This window comes from Pinus tabuliformis, chromosome 6 (assembly GCF_031772625.1).
Source record: "Pinus tabuliformis cultivar Carrire ecotype Pingquan chromosome 6, CPIR1, whole genome shotgun sequence".
In the NCBI taxonomy this organism is placed as follows: Eukaryota; Viridiplantae; Streptophyta; class Pinopsida; order Pinales; family Pinaceae; genus Pinus; species Pinus tabuliformis.
This window is the reverse complement of record NC_142292.1, coordinates 1,308,693,831-1,308,705,073: the sequence shown is the minus strand read 5'-3', so window position 1 is coordinate 1,308,705,073 and position 11,243 is coordinate 1,308,693,831.

Below are 11,243 nucleotides of genomic sequence, written 5' to 3'. Positions count from 1 at the left end.
ACCTGATGATTTGAGGCAAATGTACCATTTGCCTGCACCGGAGAAGAAGTACAACAAAGCATTCCTGGAGAAATTCAGAAATGAAAACGACATTGAATCAGAACCCATACGGGATTGGAGGCAAAACCCAGCAAAACACAAGCATGAGTCTTCGGGTAAGTACTTTGTCGATTCCTTGTGTTCTCCTTATTGTTATGCCGGAGTAATGATGTGTAGGTTGTGGGGGTTACATGATTCCTCAAACTTCACTATAGAGATGGTACCTTTAATGGAGGCAGCATGCAATAGTGAAATAATGGATTGGGGAAATATACTGTCTGATAAGTTAGCAACCGCGGTTCTTGAATTCAGAAACAAATCCCGCATTACTGAAAGGTTCATTCCCCCATTTTACTATAGTTCCTACATCTTGGACACCCTGTGTTTTAATTCCAAATTTCCTGTGCTGGGGTGGAGATGGACTCCACAAGACCCCATGCCCATTCATATATACCACCAGAAGTTATGGAAAGCCCACTATAAACACCATTTATATCAAGTTTGCAATGGTTTTATGTTACCCATTCACTATGCCATTTTTGACAAACCTGCTCCTAATATTTCCTCACAAGCGGGGATTGACTTGACAGCCATAGGGAGATGGTTCGGAGAAGAAAAATTCACCTATGTAAGAGTTTTCGGCAGCCAGGCAAGCCTCATGTCCTCCCTTTGTATATACCCGACAAATTGTTAGCCCGAGAGGTAGCATATCAGATTACATCCGAAGGAGTTACACAGACTCTAAGGAATAAAAAGAAGCAGGTTTGGCCTTCTTTTCCTCTAAGATGTGGTGTCTACGCTCTGCATGACTTTAAACATGCAGAGAAAGAAGCAGATAAGATTAAGGCACTGAATCTCGCCACTCTTCCTAATAGGCGATTTGATCCAAACAAAGTCGCCTACAATGCACTTGAACAGGCAAAACTCACTAAATTTGACCATAAAGATGATGATTTTGATGACCTGTTCTCCTCAGCCGAGTCACTATTCCAGGTTCAATCACTAGCCAGAATGAAATATCATGATGACGGGTTAGTTGAATTTAACAGACTTAGAGAACAGAGGTTGCAAACTCTGCCTCTAGATCTGTTAGCAACGACCCCGATGACACAATCAAGCGAGCCTGAGCAGCGACTTACCAATGAACCTCCTGCTACATCAGAAATTGCTAGAGAAATCCAAACAAAAGAGCAGGAGGAAGTGCAGAGAAAAGAGCAGGAGGAAGTGCAGAGGAAAGAGCAAGAGGAAATACAGAGGAAAGAGCAGGAGCAGAGTAGCACGGACGTGAATGTAGATGCCCAGATTGACCCGAAATTGCTCCAGGAATGGCAGCAATTCGACTCAATCATAAGCAATCTTGAGAGCTCAAAGGAAGCCGATACATCAAAAGCGGCTGACACACAGGATACAACATCTAAAGAGGTTCCAAGTGGAACCAGCGGCCTACCCCTTTCTACAGGAATAGAGATAATTCCCAAGGATCCTTCGGATCAGATCGTTTTGCAAGTGGAGGAGATACCTCCATTGGATGTCTTTTACAGCCCAAAGCATAGGGCTGTAGTGAAACGACAGCGGAAAAGGAGAAGGACTGATCAACCTTCCCTATTCCCTGAACAAACAGTGACAACCAATGTGGTCTGGAAAGCGGAGTTCGATCCTTCTGATGACCTTACAAAATTGTCCCAATATGTTGGAGCCTATTCGGCGGCCACCATGGACAAGGCATCAGAAGTGACTAATCTGTTAAGAGAAAAGGACCAAGCAATCGCCTCGCTACAAGTACAGTTATCGGAGGCACAGTAGAAGGCAGAGCAACTTGAACAGCAGTTGTCTACACAGCAACAAATAAACAATCAATTGAATAAACAATTGCAGGAAGAGAAAAAAAGAATTGATTCAAGTGCCATTCAAAAGCAGAAAGAGCTGTCGGAAGCGTTGGAAAAATTAAAAGCAGTGCATGAACAGATGGGGAAATCTAAAGATGAGCAAATTGCTCAATTATCAGCCCAAATAGAAAAGTCCAAGAATCTTCCACAGCCTGCTGAGTTCAGAGCCGAAGCATTACAGATTAACAAAGCATTGGTAACACAGATAAGGCTGTTATGTCAACAAATCGCTCAAGCAGAACCCTTATGTGACATAACAGCATCAATAATTGATAAATCGGTTGATGCTAGAACAGACTTGGAGCAGGCCGATGAGACCTTGACCAATTTTCTTGAGTGGCAAGACACTGATGAGGGACAGGCAGCTAATTTGCCAAAAATCTTAGAATCCCATAAAGAGATCCTATTTATGGAATGGCAGTCCCAGTTAATGAAGGCAGAGAGAGCAGTTTCCAGATGCAAGTTAACCACAAGTAATTTGGTTGAATTGATTAATGATACTCTCTACTTATCTAACATGATCTCTCAATGTACCCCAGGTAAATTACTATCAGCTAAAACATTGGAGCAGTCATGTTATCAAGAGCTGGAGAAGAATGGGAGATTGATCGCAGGTATTAACAGTTTGACTTGGGACACCTATTGGTTGTTCCTAGTCAAACCATACAGCCAGAGAGCCGCCCTCAAGTGCCTGACAGATGCAATCGGGTGTATCATTCCCGATATACAAGATGCCACCTATGCTGCCCAACTCAATTCTCGTCTCAACCGACCTCCAGAAGTGGAACCAATGCTTGCAATATGCCAACTCAGGTCGAAAGGCAAACAGCCTAAGTGATGAATCATGCTGCCGACTGCCAGATTGCTATGAGGAAGATACTCCAAATCAAGTTGTACCAATTAAATAGGATTTTAATTTCATAGTTAGTTAGTTTTAATCAAGTATTTATAGACCCTTTCAATGCATTGGAAAGGGTCGTAAGTTTTTGTATATGACTTAAACCTGAAGTTGCACTACTGTACTTCAGGCATATTTTTTTATAAAGACTGGGCCAATTATTCCAATTTTGATAACGAAGCTTTTATGTGGATGTGCACTACTGCCTTTGTTTAAAAGTATTTCTGAATCGGAAGAAGGAATTCAAATAGCGATTGATGTTGGGAATGATTTGCAGCTCATATGGTACTACTATCTATGTCTGAGTTCATTCTATTTATGTGAATTGTTGTTTGATCGCTCTTGCTATTATCGGATATATGCGTGTGTTTTTAACAGCATTCTTTACAATTTCCACTATTGGATGTTTACAAGCATGTTTTTCTTTTATCATACATGTATCGGTAATATAAAAGGATAAGTGTAACAATGTTTGTTAATCACTTTGTTCAACTATTTGAACAAAGCAATCATTAAGTGAATGAATGTCTATGTTTATTGTGTAGAGTCATCTATATGCCTATCAATGAACAGAGATCATCAAGCGTTGCACTTAAAAGAATAGAAGCCTCCCGAGATAGAATAGTCATTTATGTTTTTGTTAGATTAAGTCATCCATTCATTATCATTTATTAGAAACCAATCACTCATCCATCCCCTTTTATTCATTATTGGGAAACTGGTCCCATTATATCCAGTCGGAGCCACCATCCCAAACGGAAAAGGAGCTGTATTAAGGTCCGGACCGGGTGGTTATCCCCCAATGTTGATACAACGATTTTCGGGGCATCAACATTTTTGGCGCTAGAAGGAGGGCCTAACTATGAATGGCGAGCAAATCCAAATCTACAGACCATTCTGAGAGTAAATCTCCCTCCACATCACCTCGTACTTCCCAATTGCATGCTGGTTCTCCAGTATCCAAGCAAGAAGAAGAGGAATCAACTACCACTGCTCAAATCCATAACACTCTAGAACGATTAAGTCCTGAGTCCCCTGAAGTTCAGTTACTCATCCATAAACTTCAAGGCTTCTCGATATCACCACAGAAATCTGAAGTATCTCAAAGCAGTGAGACTTCGCAATTCAATCTACCTCATCCCCTCACTAGACTTCAGAGCAGAAAGCTCGGTATTGAACCCACTGAGCTGCCCTTACCTAAAAGGAAAAGGGCAAAGAAGAACACTGAAGGATCTGACAGTGAGGCACTTTCATCCACATCCTCCATCTCATCTTCCCCTGTGCGAAGTCAACCATCCACTCCCTCATTACACATTGTTGTTCATCAGGGATTAGGAACTTCAACATCCCAACCTGCTCAATCCTCAACATCAAGTCCTTCCCAAACATCTGCAATTTCATCAGCCATCTCATCCCCTACTGGTGTTTCAATGGAAAATCCATGGAATAGACCTGGTGCGGTCAATATGCCTGCACCATTACATGCATTACCTGATGCTCCTGAAAAATGGTTACCCAAGTTTAACCCAGATGATGGAATACAAGCTGAGGAACATATTAATAACTTCATGTTATCAGTTAATTTGAAAGGAGTAACAGAGGAAGATTGTTGTTAGGCTTTTCCCTTACACTTTGCAAGGATCAGCAGGATCCTGGTATTTTTCCTTGCCTTCTGGATCCATTACCAGTTGGACCACTTGCCAAGAACAGTTTCTCACTAAGTATGGTGATGATAGATCTTTAGCCACATTAATAAATGATCTCTCCAATCTTAGGATAGAGCATAGGGAACCGATTAAAGAATTCAATGCGCGATTCAATAAACTCTTGAATAAAATCCCAACGGCCTCCAAACCAAGTGAGAAAATCAGAAGCGAATGGTATATAACTGCCCTACCTGCCAATATAGCTATTTTCGTAGACAGGGCCGGAAAACCAACTTTAGCTGAAAACATGAAAGAAGCACTTGCTGTGGAGAAACATATTAATGCTCTAGAAAAGAAAGCTGCTCTTGAAGATAGAAAATCCAAAAAAGTTTCTTTTAAAGACGATTCAAAGAAGAAAACCCCTAAAGATCCATATGATATGGAAGGTCTGCAAAAAGTCCTTAAGACTTTGTCAAATGAAATGGTTGAAATCAAAAAACAAGTAGCAGAAACCTCAACTAAAAGGCCCTTTAGAAATTTCAAGAAAACCGAATCAAAACCACCAAATGTTATATCTAATGCAGATTCAGATCCTGAAGAAGATGAAGAAGAGGAAACAATTTCACCAACTGATGAAGAAGAGGAAGTTGTTGAATGCCATGGAATGTGGGATTTCATACTGCCTAACTCTGATACAGAAAATGAACAAGAAGCCTTTCCTGTCACTACTAGGAGTAAAGGTGCCCCTGAACCCGTCCAGGCAACTTCAAAGAAAAGAAGTGCAGGTGCTACTACTACAAAGGAAAAGGTATCCACAAAGAAGCCAGCTGCAACGGTTCCCCAAAACCAACCTTCATCCTCAAATATACCTTCAACATCTAAAACGTTGGTAGTATCCGATTCAATGGATTACAATATTGTTGATGATATGAAGAAAACTAAGGCAAACATTACTATGTTTGAACTTAGTAAACTAAAACATCAGCAGAAATTGCTTCTCAAAGAATTGAATGTTGTTCCTTCTTCACCTCTTCCCAGTGCTAAAGCTGCAAATGATTCAGGTCAACCACCTTCTAGTAGGATTGAAGCTACTGATACAATTCTGATTGGAGACAGATCAAATTCCCATACTCCTCCTTTCCTCTTAACCTATGAGATTTATAATCGAAATCTGCACAATTGTTTGATTGATTCAGGGGCATCCTCAAATATAATGCCAGCTTCGGTTTGTTCCAAACTGAACATTGAGCCCCAAAAGTCTGCAATTCACATTGTGCAGTTAGATAGAACCAAGGTCCAGGTTTTAGGAGAAATTAACTCTGTAACTATCAGGTTATCGGCCGATCCACGAGTAGTTCAAAGAATTGATATCTTAATCGCCGATATACCTGAATTTTATGGTTTAATCTTGAGTAGGGATTGGTCTGAGAAGCTCCATGGGTATATTTCTACCGATTGGTCCCACATGTGGCTACCCTACAAGGGAAAGCCAAATCAAATAAAAATCAATCGGGAAAAACACATGACCCACACTGTTACAGAATTTGAACAGGAAAATCAACCAATAGCATTTAATAACAATATCTTGGGGAATTATTCATCTGAGTCATTCTTTGGCAATTTCACAGCCCAACCATCTCCTTTCTCAGTAAACAATTTTACATCTCAGATCGAAAATTATTCACAAACAGATAGGTCAAGATGTTTTAATGATACTGAGAAAACTGTAAATAAAATTGTTGATAATTCTTTATTTTGGTCACTATATTTTGATGGGTCTAAGTCTAGCGAAGGCTCGGGAGCAGGATGTATCTTGGTTAGCCCTCAGGGAGAAAAAACAATGTTGTCCTGTAGGTTGGAGTTTGAATGCACAAACAATACAGCTGAGTACGAAGCCTTAGTCCAAGGACTATACAAAGCGATTGGCCTTAAGGTTCAATATTTGAAAGTGTTTGGCGATTCAGAAATTATTATTAAACAGGTGAGAAATACGATTCATTGTCTTTCAAACCACCTCAAACATTATCAGTCGCTGGTACAAGAACTCACCTCTCACTTTTCAGCATTCAATATTTCTTCCATCCCTAGGTCTCAAAATTCAGCAGCCGACTTGCTAGCCAATGTTGCTTCCAAACTCCTACCTTCCGAAGATTATAGCCCAGATAGATTTTCAGTAGAGTTACTTTTTAGACCATCAATTCCTGACAATGTCACTAATTGGAGAGTATTTAATCACGATGAAGACATTTTACAATTTTTGACTTCCGAAAAGTCCTACGATGATCAGATCATAGAGGAAAGCGAGCATGATCTTCAGATGAGAGAAAAGCACGAGGAAAACTCAATACCGAAGCCTGTGGTGAAGCTTGAGGATCTTTACGATATTAAAGACAGGTTTAAACCTGTGACCAATACAAAGCTCCAAAGTTCCACCTTAAGGTTTGAATTGATAAATCTTGGCACTGAGCAAAATCCTCAAAACATTAATTTAGGATTAGGACTTTCTGTGGAAGAAAAGACAGCACATTCATTAGACTGTTAAGGAAAAATAAACATGTCTTCGCTTGGAAATATGACGATTTAAAGACATATGATGCATCTATCATCCAGCATACCATTCCAATGCTTGCTGAACAAAAACCAGTTCAACAAAAGCTCAGGAAAATACATCCGAACTTAGAGAGTCAAATAAAATCAGAACTCAATAAACTCTTGAAAGCTAAGATTATTTTTCCCGTTCGGCACTCAAACTGGGTCTCCAATATGGTGCCTGTTAGGAAGAAAAATGGCGATATCAGGATTTGTATAGATTTCAGAAATCTGAATAAGGCAAGCCTAAAAGATAATTTCCCATTACCTACTATGGAGCAGATACTCCATTCAGTAGCAGGCTCTGAGTTGATGTCCTTTTTAGATGGTTTTTCAGGATATAACCAAGTTTTGGTCCATCCTGATGACAGACTCAAAACTACATTCAGAACAAAATGGGGAACTTATGCTTATCAGAAAATGCCTTTCGGACTTATTAATGCAGGAGCCACGTTCCAAAGAGCGATGGATATAGCTTTCAAAGGATTGATCAATAAAACAGTGGTTTTCTACTTAGATGATATTACTGTATTTTCTAAGAAGAGATCCAATCATTTGCATGATTTAAACCAAATCTTTGAACGCTGCAGAAGGTATGGTATTTCACTCAATCCCAAAAAATCCTTCTTCGCTCTTAATCAAGGAAAGCTCTTGGGCTTTATTGTTTCCAAAGATGGCATTTATATTGATCTGGACAGGATTAAAGAAATCTCTGAAATCCCTTTTCCTCATAATAAAAAATCCATGCAGTCATTTTTAGGCCAAATCAATTTTGTCAAAAGATTTGTTCCAGACTTTTCTCACATCATTTTGCCACTACAAACTATGATTAAGAAAAATTCAGTGTTTAGATGGGGATCAGCAGAAAAGGAAGCATTTGATTCCATTAAACAATCAATAATCAATGCCCCTGCTTTGAAACACTCCTAATTTTTCTAATCATTTCACATTGTATACTATCGCATCCGATTCATCTTATGCAGCAGTACTCACTCAGATTAATGATCACAACTTGGAAGCACCAATTTCATTTTATAGTTCAAACCTGCAGGGTGCTGAACTGAATTATTCCAAAGTAGAAAAACAAGCCTTTGTTGTGTATAAAGCTGTCAAACATTACAGACCCTTCCTTTTAAAAGCCCATACAAAAGTTATAGTTCCTTTTCCTGCAGTAAGGCAACTATTAATCCAAAGGGAATTAGGTGAAAAAAGGGCAAACTGGGTTACAGCACTTCAAGAATATGACTTGGAAATCAAGCCAGCAAAGATTGTTAGAGGCCAAGGTTTTTGCAGGTTATTGGCAGGAGCATCCAACATTCAACAACCAGGTGATACAGAACATATCGAAGAAATCAACCAGATAAGTATTACTGATTCTGAATCACAATATGCAGACTTGATCTTTTATTTGAAAAATGGATATGCACCTCCTAACCTGTCTTATAAAAACAAAAGGGCCATTAGATTAAAAGCAAGAAACTTCACAATCATTGATGATGTACTTTTTAGGCAAAATTATGATTCAATTTTATTAAGATGCCTAGAAAAACCTGAAGCACAAAAGGTTTTGCAGGAATTACATGATGGACCAGCAGGAGGACATTTTGGAGCTGACACAACAGCCCACAAAATCATTCATGCTGGATACTATTGGCCCACCCTGTTCAGAGATGCTCATGAATATGTAAGGAAATGTCGAAGTTGTCAAACTTCTAGTGGAAGACAAAGAAAGCCAGCTTTCCCTTTGCAACCAGTCAACATTGAACAACCATTTGAGCAATGGGGATTGGACATCATTGGAGAAATCACTCCACATTCGTCCAAACAACATAAGTATATCCTTACTGCCACTGATTATTTTACTAAGTGGGTTGAAGCGATTCCTTTAAAGACAACAAATTCTGAGGCAATTATGGAATTCATAGATCAGTTCATCATTACCAGGTTTGGTGTCCCAAATGCTCTTGTTTTTGATAATGCATCTTATTTCTCTGGAAATTCTATGTTTGATTTCGCTATTAAAAGAGGGTTTAAATTGAAATATTCTACCAATTACTATCCCCAGGGTAATGGTTTAGCAGAATCTACCAATAAAAATCTAATTAAAATTATTAAGCGAACTATCGAACAGAATCATAAAAACTGGCACAAATCTTTAATATTCGCACTATGGGCTGATAGGATAACACAGAAGGCTTCCATAGGTTCTTCTCCATTCAATCTTGTATATGGGAAAGAAGCAGTGCTACCAACAAATCTTGTCCTTCCTTCTCTAGCCCTAGTTCAGTTTATTGAAGAAAGCCCTTCTTCTTCTATTCAACTTAGACATGATCAAATCTTAAAATTAGAAGAGGAAAGAGAAAGGGCCAAAATTACTCATGCAAAACATCAGCAAATTATCAAGTCATCCTTTGATTCAACTTCATCCAGTTCAAAACAGTTGCAAGTCGGTGATCTAGTTCTGAAATGGGACAAAGCCCATGAGGATAAAGGAAAACACACCAAGTTCCAGAAAATGTGGCTTGGACCATTTCAGATCTGCGAGAAGATAGGCCATTCGACATTCATATTACAAGATTTATCAGGTAAGAGAGATTCTCTTCCTGTTAATGGCCTCATCTTAAAGAAATTCTTCAATTGAGGAGGTAACCCCTTCTCCCTTTTTTAGTTTAGTAGAATTTGTAGTTTGTAGGACCATTAGGAAATAAAGTTGTAAGGTATCTTCCATTGACCTTTGCTGTATTTAAAAGTTTCTCAAAGAAGTAGTGTTGATATTTACTTTTAAATAATAGAAGCCTTAAACAAAAGGGACAATTTCTAGGAAATTAGGTATATTCACATTCTGAAACCACATTTCAATTTTTGTGAACTCTTCTCAAGGTTTAGAAGTATTGTAAATCATTTTATGTTTTCAAATTGGTCACAAAAAAGGTTATCAATATCAAAACAGAAACTAATCCAACTTCAGCATCTTCAACTCTTACCCTGTCATCCATTCGCTCTTAAGGAGAAAATTGTCCATCCCATTCATCAAAGTTTGTGATTACTCAGAGTGTAATTCTAAAATATTTGATATAAAAGATAAGGGGTCTTATTACAAGCCTGCTTACCATGATCATAGGGAAATAGTTTAACCGACATTACCAACACTGCATACCAAAACAGGGTAATGGCTTAGAATCATAAGACAAGGGGTCTCATCACGAGCCAGCTTGTTCGGTTAGATTACTACCAGTGAATGGCATTGTCACTCAGCTGGCCACCAAACCAGGACAATGGCTTTTTATCTTACAAAATAACAGAAAAGTAAAAAGAGATACAAAATATGAAAGCATGTTTTGAATTCATTCTTTTAATCATACTCTGAAATGGATGGGATAATGGACAATAACATGGTTAAAAGGTATCCCTGTCGAAACTATGAACGTTTGCTGGCAACAGAGGCTCTACCTATGACAAAGGAGTCAATTAAAAAGGTTATTTGGAAAGGTTTTCTGTTTTATCATTATCAACCAATAGAGGCCAATTTAAAACTTAGAATGTATCTAATTTTAACAAGAGAAGAAATTAGCAAAGATAGTTTTTATTTTATTCGGAATGTATATATATCTAGTTATATTAGAATTTTCCTCTTTGATAAGATTCCTATTTAAAGAAAGTTTAAGTATTTCAGTACTTCTCAGAGATAACTGTTTCTCCCAGCGAATCACCAATTGTTGTGCTCTACAACAACCCCCCCATTTCATACAATTTTTATTTTTTAAAACTATAATATGAAATGGGTCCCTTTTCATTTAAATTGGTATCAACTTATCATTATTCAAAAGGTCTGAAAAGAAATAAAACATTATAAACCTTTTTGATAAATCACTTAATCGGTCTTATAATAAAGAATGAATAATCTTTTATTATTGCGATAAAGCGATCGCAAGATCGCATATCGCAATAACAAAGGATGCATGACTTAAAGACCCATTGATTTTCCCCGATGCGACAATGCACAAATGGCTATCGGATATCGGGAAGGCAAGCGACCATAACAAAAGGCCCCTCTTCGCTCCGATGCGATATCGCTATCGGCGATCGGGGATGTACCATGCATGCATCTAAAGCCCTCGTTTAAAACTCCCGATGCGAATTGGCGATATCGCTATCGGCGATCGGGGATTCCGAAAGGACACCAAT